This window comes from Myotis myotis, unplaced genomic scaffold (genome assembly GCF_014108235.1).
Source record: "Myotis myotis isolate mMyoMyo1 unplaced genomic scaffold, mMyoMyo1.p scaffold_m19_p_12, whole genome shotgun sequence".
NCBI classification, from domain to species: Eukaryota; Metazoa; Chordata; class Mammalia; order Chiroptera; family Vespertilionidae; genus Myotis; species Myotis myotis.
In genome coordinates this window covers 41,785,454-41,797,075 of record NW_023416316.1, presented here as the reverse complement: position 1 = coordinate 41,797,075, position 11,622 = coordinate 41,785,454, and positions in this window count along the sequence as shown.

Below are 11,622 nucleotides of genomic sequence, written 5' to 3'. Positions count from 1 at the left end.
ACTCCTGGTTCTCAGGCCTTTGGACTTAGACTAGAATTGACACCATTGGCTTCCTTTGTGTCAGGGCTTCAGGTTTGGACTGGAACAATCCTACTGCCTTCCCTGGACCCCAGCTTGCAGATGGCAAATAGTGGAACTGCTCAGCCTCCATAATCACCCGAGCCAACCCCTCACAATAAATCATATTATATTACAGGTTGGGGCAAAAGTAGGTTTACAGTTGTGAATACACAAAACACAGAGTTTATTATTTTTGTTGTTGTTGTTAATCTTCACCTGAGGATATTTTTTCCATTGATTTTTTAGAGAAAGTGGAAGGGAGGGAAGTAGGAGAGAGAGAGAGAGAGAGAGAGAGAGAGAGAGAGAGAGAGAGAGAGAGAGAGAGAGAGAGAGAGAGAGAGAGAGAAACATCGTTGTGAGAGAGACACATTGATTACTTGTCTTCCTCACACACTCTGACCAGGGCCAGGGATTGAGTCTGCAACCCAGATACCTGCCTTTGACCTGGAATAAAACCATTTGACCCTTTGGTGTGGAGGATAGCACACTAACCATTGAGCAATACTGGCCAGGACTCTTGTATTATTACTTATTAATTATTGTATTATTTTCCATATGAATAACTGTAAACTTACTTTTGCCCCACCCTGTATATTATATTGTTTATATAATATTAGATGTCATTTATCCTATTGGTTCTGTTTTTCTGGAGAGCCCTGACTAATACAGGTAGGAGGAGCAGGCACCCAGTAACATGGGGTACGGAGGAGACCTAGTGCTTCTCAAACAGCTTTCCAATCCTCTTCACCTCTTTTCCAATATTACCTGGTGTCACCATCTCCTGGATTCATAATGCTGTTGTGAAGTAGACTGAGCCAGCTTCGAATCTGACTTTGATCTGCTTAATCAGTTTTCATTTGTCCATCTTCTTTCTATCTTCCAAGTTTGTTGTTGTCTTCTCTCCCATTCTCCATATTCTTGAAAGTTCATACAGTTTTAAAAAATAACTATTCACTGGAGTTTTTAAATGATTTCTGGAAAAGCAAAATTTGGATGAGTGTGTTCAATCCACCACCTTCACCCAGAACTTTAATCTAGCAGCCTACATCAAAGTGAACATTTTTTGTGACTGGTATTTTCAAAGACTGGGAAAATTGACCTCGCACAGATACTTGCTGAAGAAAATTCCTAAAGGATGCACCTCAAAAACAAGAAAATTGAACCTTGAAGGAAAGAGTAGAATGCAAGCATCAAGAATCTACAGCCTCAGGAATGTGGTGGAGACAGGTGGGTGCCACCTGTGGGAAGCTATTCCCTAGCAGAAGAGTGTGGTGATGTTGTCGGCCTACTATGAAAACTTAACAGAGATGCGGCAGGGAGCCCCAGTGCAAGACATTTCCACAGCTGGAGTCAAAGAAGCGTCTCAGTCCCGTTGCCTTGATTTAGAATGAAGCCCAGAGGCAAGGGAACCAGTTTCCTCATGTGACATCCCCATCCCCCATCACCATGAGAGAAATTCTGAGTCCAATGAGTTAGATACCCAAAAGTCTAACTCACACCTGCTATGGGTGAATAAACCAACAAAGTTTTCACATAAAGTAAATGAAAAATAAGTGTGTATATTTATGAGAGCTATGAGAGAAGAAAACTTTTCTGTTGGGGAAGAATGATGGGGGCTTCCAGTGGTTTAGGGACAAGATGTCTCAAATAAAACTCTCTCTCTGTTGTTGTTGTTTTGTTTGTTTGTTGTGTGTGTGTGTGTGTGTGTGTGTGTGTGTGTGTGTGTTTTCAGAAGACACTTTTATTGGACACAGACAGACTTGGCCCTCAGCTATAACCAGGGACCATGATAATTTCCTATAGCCTCTAGAAACATAATCCTGTTCATATAGTCCATTCCATCTTGTTTGCTCCACCTGTCATCAAACAAATATTTTTATTTTAATCCTGAAACGATTTTCTGCATTGCTATTTTAATGTCCTAGTTGTTAATACTTAGAATGGTATCCATTCAATCGTTTAGATTTTTCTTCTACTTTTGTAGCGCATCAAAGGTGCAGTTTACCAATTGTCCAATTTGTATTTCTAGTTTCTGCACTTCCCCAACCCCTAAAGGCAGGCCACTGTATGAAAGACTGTTTTGATGAATAGATTCCATCATCAATTTCTTTTTTAAAAAAATTCTTTATTGTTGAAAGTATTACATATGTCTTCTTCCCCCATTGACCTCTCCCCGCCCACTCTCCCAGCACATGTCCCTGCCCCTCTACTGTCTGTGTCCATTGGTTATGTTTATATGCATGCGTACAAGTCCTTTGGTTGATCTCTTACCCCCACCCACCGCCCCCCCCCATCTTCCCGTGCTTTCCCTCTGAGGCTCAAGAGTCTGTTCGATGCTTTTATATCTCTGGATCTATTTTAGTACATCAGTTTATGTTGTTCATGATATTCCACAAGTGAGTGAAATCATGTGATATTTATCTTTCTCCAACCGGCTTATTTCATTTAGCATAATGCTCTCCAATTCCATCCATATGGTTGCAAATGGTAAGAGTTCTTTCTTTTTACAGCAGCATAGTATTCCATTGTATAGATGTACCATAGTTTTTTAATCCACACATCTGCTGATGGGCACTTAGGCTGTTTCCAAATATTAGCTATTGTAAATTGTGCTGCTATGGACATAAGGGTGCATATATCCTTTCTGATTAGTGTTTCTGATTTCTTGGGATGTATTCCTAGAAGTGGGATTACTGGGTCAAATGGGAGTTCCATTTTTAATTTTTTTGAGGAAACTCCATACTGTTTTTCATAGTGGCTGCACCAGTCTGCATTCCCACCAGCAGTACATGAGGGTTTCTTTTTCTCTGTATCCTTGGCCAGCACTTGTTGTTTGTTGATTTGCTGATGATAGCCATTCTGACAGGTGTGAGATGGTACCTCATTGTCATTTTGATTTACATATCTTGGATGATTAGTGACTTTGAGCACTTTTTTATGTCTCTTGGCCTTCTGTATGTCCACTTTCAAAAAGTGTCTATTTAGGTCCTTTGCCCATTTTTGATTGGATTGTTTATCTTCCTTTTGTGAAGTTGTATGAGTTCCTTATAAATTTTGGAGATTAAACCCTTATCGGTGATAACATTGGCAAATATGTTCTCCCATGCAGTAGACTCTCTTGTTGTTTTGTTGATGGTTTCTTTTGCTGTGCAGAAGCTTTTTATTTTGATGTAGTACATTTGTTTATTTTCTCCTTAGTTTCCATTGTCTTAGGAAATGTATCTGTAAACATATTGCTATGAGATATATCTTATATTTTGCTGCCTATGGATTCTTCTAATATTTTTATGGTTTCCTATATTACATTTAAGTTCTTTATCCATTTTGAGTTTACTTTTGTGTATGGTGTAAGTTGGTGGTCTAGTTTTATTTATTTATTTTTGCATGTATCTGTCCAATTTTCCCAACACCATTTATTGAAGAGACTGTCTTGATTCCATTGTGTGCTCTTGCTTCCTTTGTCAAATATTAAATGAGCATAATGGCTTGGGTCAATTTCTTGGTTCTCTGTGCTGTTCCATTGATCTATATGTTCTTATGCCAGTACCAGGCAGTTTTGAGAACAGTGGCTTTGTAATATAGCTTGAAATCTGTTATTGTGATACCTTCATCTTTGTTCTTCTTTCTCAGTTTTACTATGGCTATTCGGAGTCTTTTTGTATTCCATATAAATTTTTGGAGCATTTGTTCTAGTTCTGTGAAATATGCCATTGGTATTTTAATGGGGAGTGCATTGAATTTATAGATTGCTTTGGGTAGTATGGACATTTTAATCGTGTTGATTCTACCAATCCATGAACATGGTACGTTCTTCCATTTGCTTATGTCTTCCTCTATCTCTTTTTTCAATGTCCTGGAGTTTTCCAAGTACACATCTTTTACCTCTTTAGTTAAGTTTATTCCTAAGTATCTTCCATCATCAATTTTAACTACAATCCTGGACCTATGAAAAACTTGAGTTGGCATAAAAATAACGTTAATATTTATGTAGTGCTTACAATAGGGCTGTTTGTGGCCCAGTATTTGTGGAGACTTAGGTGAACAGTTCTTTCTGATTTTCCCAAAAGCCCAGACTGTCTTCTGAACCCAGAACGGGGGTCCACAAGCTTGAGCTGGGACAGGCTCAGGTGGCAAGATCCAGACTGTTTCATCATCTCTGTTTGCCTCCCACACCCAAGGCCTGGTGCCTCCTTTCAGGCCCGGTTCTCTCCCTGTAGTTGGCTCTGCCTCTCATGGAAGTGAGCTTCCGAGAGCCTCCAGGCCCTCCCTCCCTCCCCACAGTTCACTGAATATGCTGCTCTTACTCCCTGTTCAGACTGTTGCTCCTCTTCAGACTGGCTCTGTGTTCCCAGAGTGCATCTGTGCAGTTCACTGGTTTCCGTATATGTGGCCCTGGGTGATCTACAGATTAGATTTAGGTTTTTTCTTTCTTCTAATCATAGAAGTGCAGCGTAGGCAAGCCTCAGGGAGGTGTATGTCAATGAGGCTATGCTGTTGCTTAGCCTTCCCTTCAAGAGGCATTGACCGAGCGCCTACCATTAGTCACGCACAGAGAGGACACCTGAGCAGGTACACAGACAAGGCAGACTTGTTCTCTGCTTGATAGCTCAGCTTCCACTGCAGATAACAAAGTCTTTGTAACAGCGCAATACATGCTGCAGCTTAGGAAGACAATGAGGCACCTACATTTGGGGGGGCATTTGAACTGGGTCTTGAGAAATGAACAGGAGTGCATTCGTTTCCTAAAGCTGCATACAAAGCACCACAAACTGGGTGGCTTAAACAGCAGGAATGTCAGTTCTGAAGGCTAGAAGTACAAAATCAAGGTGTCGGCAGGGTTGGTTTCTTCTGAGGGTGATGAGAGTAAATCAGTTCCAGCGCTACCCCCAGCCCCCGCCCTCCGCCTCCATCCCCCCCCCCCCCCCCGCCCCAGCTCCAGTGGTTTGCTGGCTGTCTTCTGCATTCCATGGCTTGTAGACACATCACCTTGGTCTCTGCCCTCATGTTTACATTTCCCCTGTGTGGTCAGCGTACAAATTTCCCCTTTTGATAAGGACACTAGTCATATTGGATTAGGAGCCCACACTTCTCCAAGGTGACCTCATCTTAACTAATCACATCTGAAGTGACCCTGTCTCCAAATAAGGTTATGTTCTCAGATACTGGGGGCTAGGACTTCAACATATGAATTTGGAGGTTAGGAGGGACACAGTTCACACCTTAAAAAGAGTTTACCAACCAGAGAAAAGGAAAAAGACATTCTGATTGTGAACAGAAAGAAGAGCACGTGAGAACACAGAAGGACATCATTGGGGAAAGGCAATGGCCAGCGGGGAAGTGGGTGTTAGGGTGGGATGGATGTGGGATGGAGAGGTCCCACTCTGATTACAAAAGTGCCCATAGGACGCTAGGTACTTCACTGGGACAGGGAGAAACTCGCCTTCCTGGTCTCAGCCCACTCTAGGGGTACAGGAAGGAGGCAGGAGGATCTGAGAACAGGGCTTTTTCCTTTTTTAAAAATTGATCTTAGAGAGAGGGAGGGAAGGAGAGAGGGAGAAGGAGAGAGAGAGTGAGAAAGGGAGAAGGAGAGAGAGAGAGAGAGAGAGAGAGAGAGAGAGAGAGAGAGAGAGAGAGACTCCTGCATGTGCCCTGACCGGGGATCAAACATGAAACTTCCTGAGTATGTGGTCTGACCAGGAATCAAACCCACAGACTTCTGGTGTATGGGACTGTGCTCCAACCAACCGAGCCACACCAGCCAGGGCAGAACAGGACATTTCAAAGTGTCTGCTCAACCCACCTCGCCACCCCGTGTTGGAAGTACAGAAGTTAAGAAGACGTTGGTAGTAGCTATAGTTGGGTTCACATCCCTGCCCTCTACCCTTGGGCACATTGCTTAAATTCTTCAGGCCTCGTTTCTTCCCCCAGTAATTGACCATGAAACCATCTGGCACAGCACAAACACTCAGCAAAGGTGCCAGTAGTATCCCTGTGATGAGCCATCCCAGGGAATTTTGATTTAAAAGAAAAATCAAAAGGTTACATTCAAACCATATTAAAGGATTCACAGTGAGCTGATGGAGGAAAGAGTAATGGTAGAAAGTATCTATTGAAGTACCTGTTTCCTTTTAAATGCTCACTCTAAAAGAAATATCTACTTTACTGGTTTAGGTCATTTGAGGGTGGCAATTTGAACAGTGGGTTATACATTTTGTAGTAAAGGGAGATTTGTAAGGACTGGTTAACTATGGGCCTTGGTCCCTCACAGAGGACGATTCAGATCCACGGCGAACATGTGACGGTCCTTCGGGGTGAGAGGTGGCTGGTGCTGGGCAGGAACCAAGGTACACCACCCACCAGCCCCAGGGCAGTGCCCCCTTCACCCCCTGCTGGAGTGCCACAAAGGTCACTGGCCAGACAGGCCACAGAGCCTGGGATTATTTTACCATCTCATTTCAACCTGAGAGCAGGCAGTGAGCAGGGGCACATCCGTGTGCATGTGTGGAGAGAGAGAGAACATGAAAGCAACACAGAGCACAGGCAGAGTGTAGAGTGAGAGGCAGAGGGGCCCAGCCCGTGTGCAGCTCAGAGACCCAGAGACAGAGAGACAGAGACAGAGAGGCAAGAATCCACAGCGGAGACTGACTTGGCACAGATTAGAGGTTATGTCATAGGTTATCATTTTAAAACTTACAATGTATAATAGAAAGAAACACAAGTATAATTACTATAAAGGGAATTATGAACTGCCTTACATCTGTACAGGACCTAGAGTATTACCAAGTCCTCCCCACGTGCCCAAATGCTGGCCAATGAGGAGGCCAGCTAATGACTTCTCATTCTGTCCCTGGCACTTGGAGACATGTGACCTTGGCTAAAAGTCATATAGATTCTGTCTGCCTGTTTCTCTTCTCTAGACTGGGACTGGTTTCCTGGGCCAGGCTACCGCCTCTGGAGGGCTGGCGGGGAGCCTTCCCATCCATCTCCTTTCGTCTATCTTGATGCTGCAAACTCCAGCTTAAGAACATAGATTTAAATATATTGTTTTCATTAATTGCCAGCATTTGAAAGTCAAGAGCTACTGTGTAAATCTGCACATTGGGTTTTCTTTGGAAAATGGGCAGAATGGGTAACGCTGGGCCTCTGTCCCAACGTGGCAGCTCCGCCTCAAGCTGGTGCCAGCGATGCCCTTTAGCTCACCACGTCCCCATCACTCCCCATTGCCTCCCAGACCCCTGGATTTTGTTGTTTGCAGCCCTTGTTCTATCTCACCAACATATTTTGTTGAAATGAACTTTTCACGGGTCAGTCTCCTGTCTCAGAGGCAGAGAATATGTCTTGTTCGCCCCTGGACTTCCAGCCCTGGGCCCAGTGCCTGGCACATCAGAGCGCTCAGGCAGGTTTGCTGAACTTACGGATGCGTGGCACCAGGTGAGAGTGACAAGCAAGGAGAGAGAGCACACCGAAGGGAAAGTGGGCCATGAAGACAGCCTCAGCCTCCGAGTCTGGCCTACCCTCCGCGATGCATGCCAGGGTGTGTCCTCAACACTGCACTTCTTTATTTCCTCCCACAGGTGAGCTGCTCCCTCGAATGAGACACCTGGCTATGAGAGAAGACAGTGAAAAGAGGGGGATAGAGGCTCCTGCAAGTGTTTTATCTTCCTTTCTCTTGGATGCTAACAGAGACAGCGGGTAAGTCTGCTTGCATGTGGTCTAGGCAGTCCTTGTGAGGAGAGACAAGTCTTTGTGAAGAGGAAGCTCTAGGGGCAGTGTAGCGTATGTGATCAAATTCTGGCGACACACTGGCTAGACATGTGACCTTGAACAAGTAATTGACCCTTCTGGGCCTGTCTCCCCATCTGTAAAATAGAGATAACAATGGTATTCGTCTCATAGGGCTGATGCATACATTGAATGAGATAACACATGTAAAGTGCCTGGCACATGCTTGCTTGCTGCATAACACTCCCTAGATTACCTTCCTCCGGCTGCCAGAAGGAATTACCACAAACTGGAGGATGTAAAACAACAGGGAGCTGTTCTCTCACAGTTCTGGAGCCAGAGGTCCCAAACCCAGGTAGCGGCTACCCTCCTCGGGAGCTCCAGAGAGAATCTGTCCTTTGCTCTGGATGTGGTTCCTCCCAGGCATCCCTTGGCTTGGGGCTGCATCCTCCAGCCTCTGTCTCCCTCTTTTCATGTGTCTGTTACCTCTCTCCTGCCTCCTGGGAGGACATTTGCCACTGGGTTAGGGCCCATCTATCCCATCATCCAGGATGATCTCATCTCAGGACCCCTAACTAATCACCTCTACGTAGCCCCCTTTTCCAAATAAGGTCACATTCACAAATTCCAGGCTGCAGAGATATCTTTTGGAGAGGCCACCATTCAACCACTGTAATACCTAACGTTTTTTGAGTTCTTTCTGTAAACCGAACTACACATGCATTATTTGATCATCCGATTAAGTTAGATCCCGAAGAAGAGAGTCCAGTCCCAGGTGGTTCCTACCTTGGGGCCTGATGCTGGTTTCCCAAGTGGCTCCATGATTAGCGACCAAAGGGAGTGGCTTGACACACATCATTTGTAGATTTTTCTGGATTCACTCTTGGCCCTCTCCATGTGCATTATCCTTTTCTTTCCCTGCAAAATGCCTGTGGTGGACGCTGATGTGCTGTCCAGATCCTCCTTAAGGACTTGTCCCAGCCGCTGGGAGTGCTGTCATCAAACAGACTTTAGCTGTCAGCCCCTGTGGGTTGGCCTCCAGTGCAGAGAGCCCCTCATTGGAGATCACCTGCCCTCATGTGGGCCATATCCAGGACCGATGAAAGCAGCAACACATAGAATTCGGCCATTTCAGCCCAATATGGGGCACCTTTAATTCCAGAGTCCCCTGTGGGGTCACAAGAGGCTGTGAGGGGACTGTGTCACTTCCCCCTTGGGCCAGTCCTGCTTCCACAGGAGTTGATCCCAAAGGCACCCCCCACTAAACATCCTACATGATAAACTCCAAATCAGTCTGCTTCCCAGACACACCAACGTGCCAGTGTTGAAGGACCATCTATTCTGGGATCGAGCAATTATATGTGAGATAGAAATTTTACTCCAACTAACTGTGTATTTATGTGTAATGCTTCTGTTTCCCATAGGTAACCATAAATAATGTCACCTTGAAGTTTAAATCGTATTTTTTAACTTTTTGGAGAGCTCTTTAAGGCTTTGCAGTTTTTCTTTTTTCTAAGACTTAGAACATGCAAATGAATCTAAGGCAATCCTAAAACTTGGAAATACTCTGCAGGTACCTGGAAAAAAGGAGCACCGGTTTGATAGTTGCTGAAAACTTGTTTTCTTGGAAATAATATTTTGAGGTTTCAACTGGACTTACATTTGCCTTTGAATTTTTAATTAATTTGATGAAATTCATCATATATTTACTAGTAGCACCATCTGTGAGCAAGAAATCAGAAAAGAATATAAGACAAAGGAGACAGTCTACTGTTCTGGTTGAGAAAATAGACTTTAGGAATAAATTGGGTCTGGGCTTGATCTTGTCTCTCCCACTCACTGTCACTGAACTCTGTGCCTCAGTTTCCCCAACTATCAGATGAGAGTACTAATGATATCTACCCCAGAGACCTGTGAAAGTTAAATGAGATTTTCTGTATAATAGTAAACACAATAAATGCTATTTATCAGTATTAACTACTACCTGAGGCAAAATAAATACATGCACATAAACAAATTTTAGATTATTTGATCCTTTGCTTACAGAAAATTCATGAAAATTTGTCCAAACTTATTTTAAAAAGATACAATGGGCTTTTTTTTTTCTTATTAGAGAGAAAACCATTGAGTTTTCTAATACTGAAAGTGACATCTGAGTAAAGACCTGAAGGCAGTGTAGGCGTGGGCCACATGGCTCTCCTGGGAAGAGCATTTCAGAGGGAACAGACAGTGCAAAATTCTGAGAGGTCAGCTAGACGTGCTTGAGCTCTGACCAAGAGGCCCATGTGGCTGGAGTGGACTAAGCAGGCAGATGAGGTCAGAGATATAAGGGGGTGGGGACAGGTCTTGTAGGACCTGGCAGGTCATTGTGAAGAGTGTGGATTTTGCTAAATGATTGGAAGCTATTAGGAGTCTTGAACCATGGAGTGACATGGCCCAATTTATGCATGAAAAGGATCCCCTGACTCCACATTAGGAATGGAGTGGAGGTGGGCAAGGCAGAAGAAATGGGAAGACCGCCGTTGGACGGATGCTACTGCTGTGCAGTAACCCTGGCTGACAACAATCGCTTTTAGATCAGGGCAGTCACAGTGGGCACGGAGCATTCAGCACCGGCTGTATTCTGAGCCCTGAACTGACAGGATTTGGTAATGTCTTGAGAAGAAGAGTTAAGGATAATTCTCAGTGGTGTTTTATTTTTGTGTGTTGTTGTTGTTGTTTGTCTTGAGCAACTGAAGAAAAAAGGCTCCTTGAACTAAGAAGAGTAAGATGCAGAGAAAGGCAGGGTTGGGAAGTAATGGGGAGGTGTTCATGTTGGGCCCCGTTAAGCGTGCAGTAGCTCCTTAGCATCCAAATGAACATGTTGAAGTGGCAGTGGGAAGAGTCTGGGGTTGGCTGGCAGTCTGGGGCTACAAGTATAGAGTTAGGAGTCATTGGGCTATAGCTGGTGTTTCAAACTATAAGACTGGATAAAATCACCAAGGAAGTGAATAGAAATAGAAACAGGAGATGTTCAGGGGTCAGAGAGATAACAAGGAACAGCCATGGAGCCTGAGAAGGAGCTGCCGGTGAAGGACAAGGAAAACCAGGAGAGTCTGGAAACCAGGTGATGCATGTGAGCAGGGCTTTGATGGGTGAACAGGAGTCTGTAAGGCCAGTGGTCCTGCAAGCGTGGTTGCAGACGAGCAGCATCAGTATCCGCATCTGGAAATTTGTTAGGAATGTGCAGAACCTCCGACCCACTCTCAGTCTACTGGGTCACCAACTCTGATGGTGGGGCCCTCCAGGGGATTCTGATGCACCCTCAAGTGTGAGAACCACTACCCTAGGCACAAAAGTGCCTGCACAACATTAGAATGAGGATTGAGAAGGGGAAAAACAAACAAACAAACAAGCTTTTCTATACTGGAAGAGAACAATTTTAAAGACCCACTTAGTACTCAAAGCAACTGTGCAGCACATGGGTGCCTCCCAGTAAACCCTCTCCCAGTAAGCCCTGGTGCCCACGTCCCAACTTAGAAACCTTCTGTTAATTTATCATGGCTCTCTGGAGATGAGGAATGCCCCATTCACTGGACAGAGGGAATGCAGAGCACCAGGCATGCCAGACATTCCACGGCTAAAAACGGGGGCCGGGGGTGGTATTTCACGGTTAGCGTTCCTGGGCCACGAATGCTGAAACCCGTGAGATGTGAAGCTATTCCACCCTCCAGTTTCCAAAATTTCCTCTAGATTTTCCCAGGAGGATCCCGCCGCCTCCCATTCTGGGGAGAAGTAGTTAAAATTAAGGCCAGCCCTGCAGGACTGCCATGCCAGATGCGGAGAGGCTGTCCCCAGAAA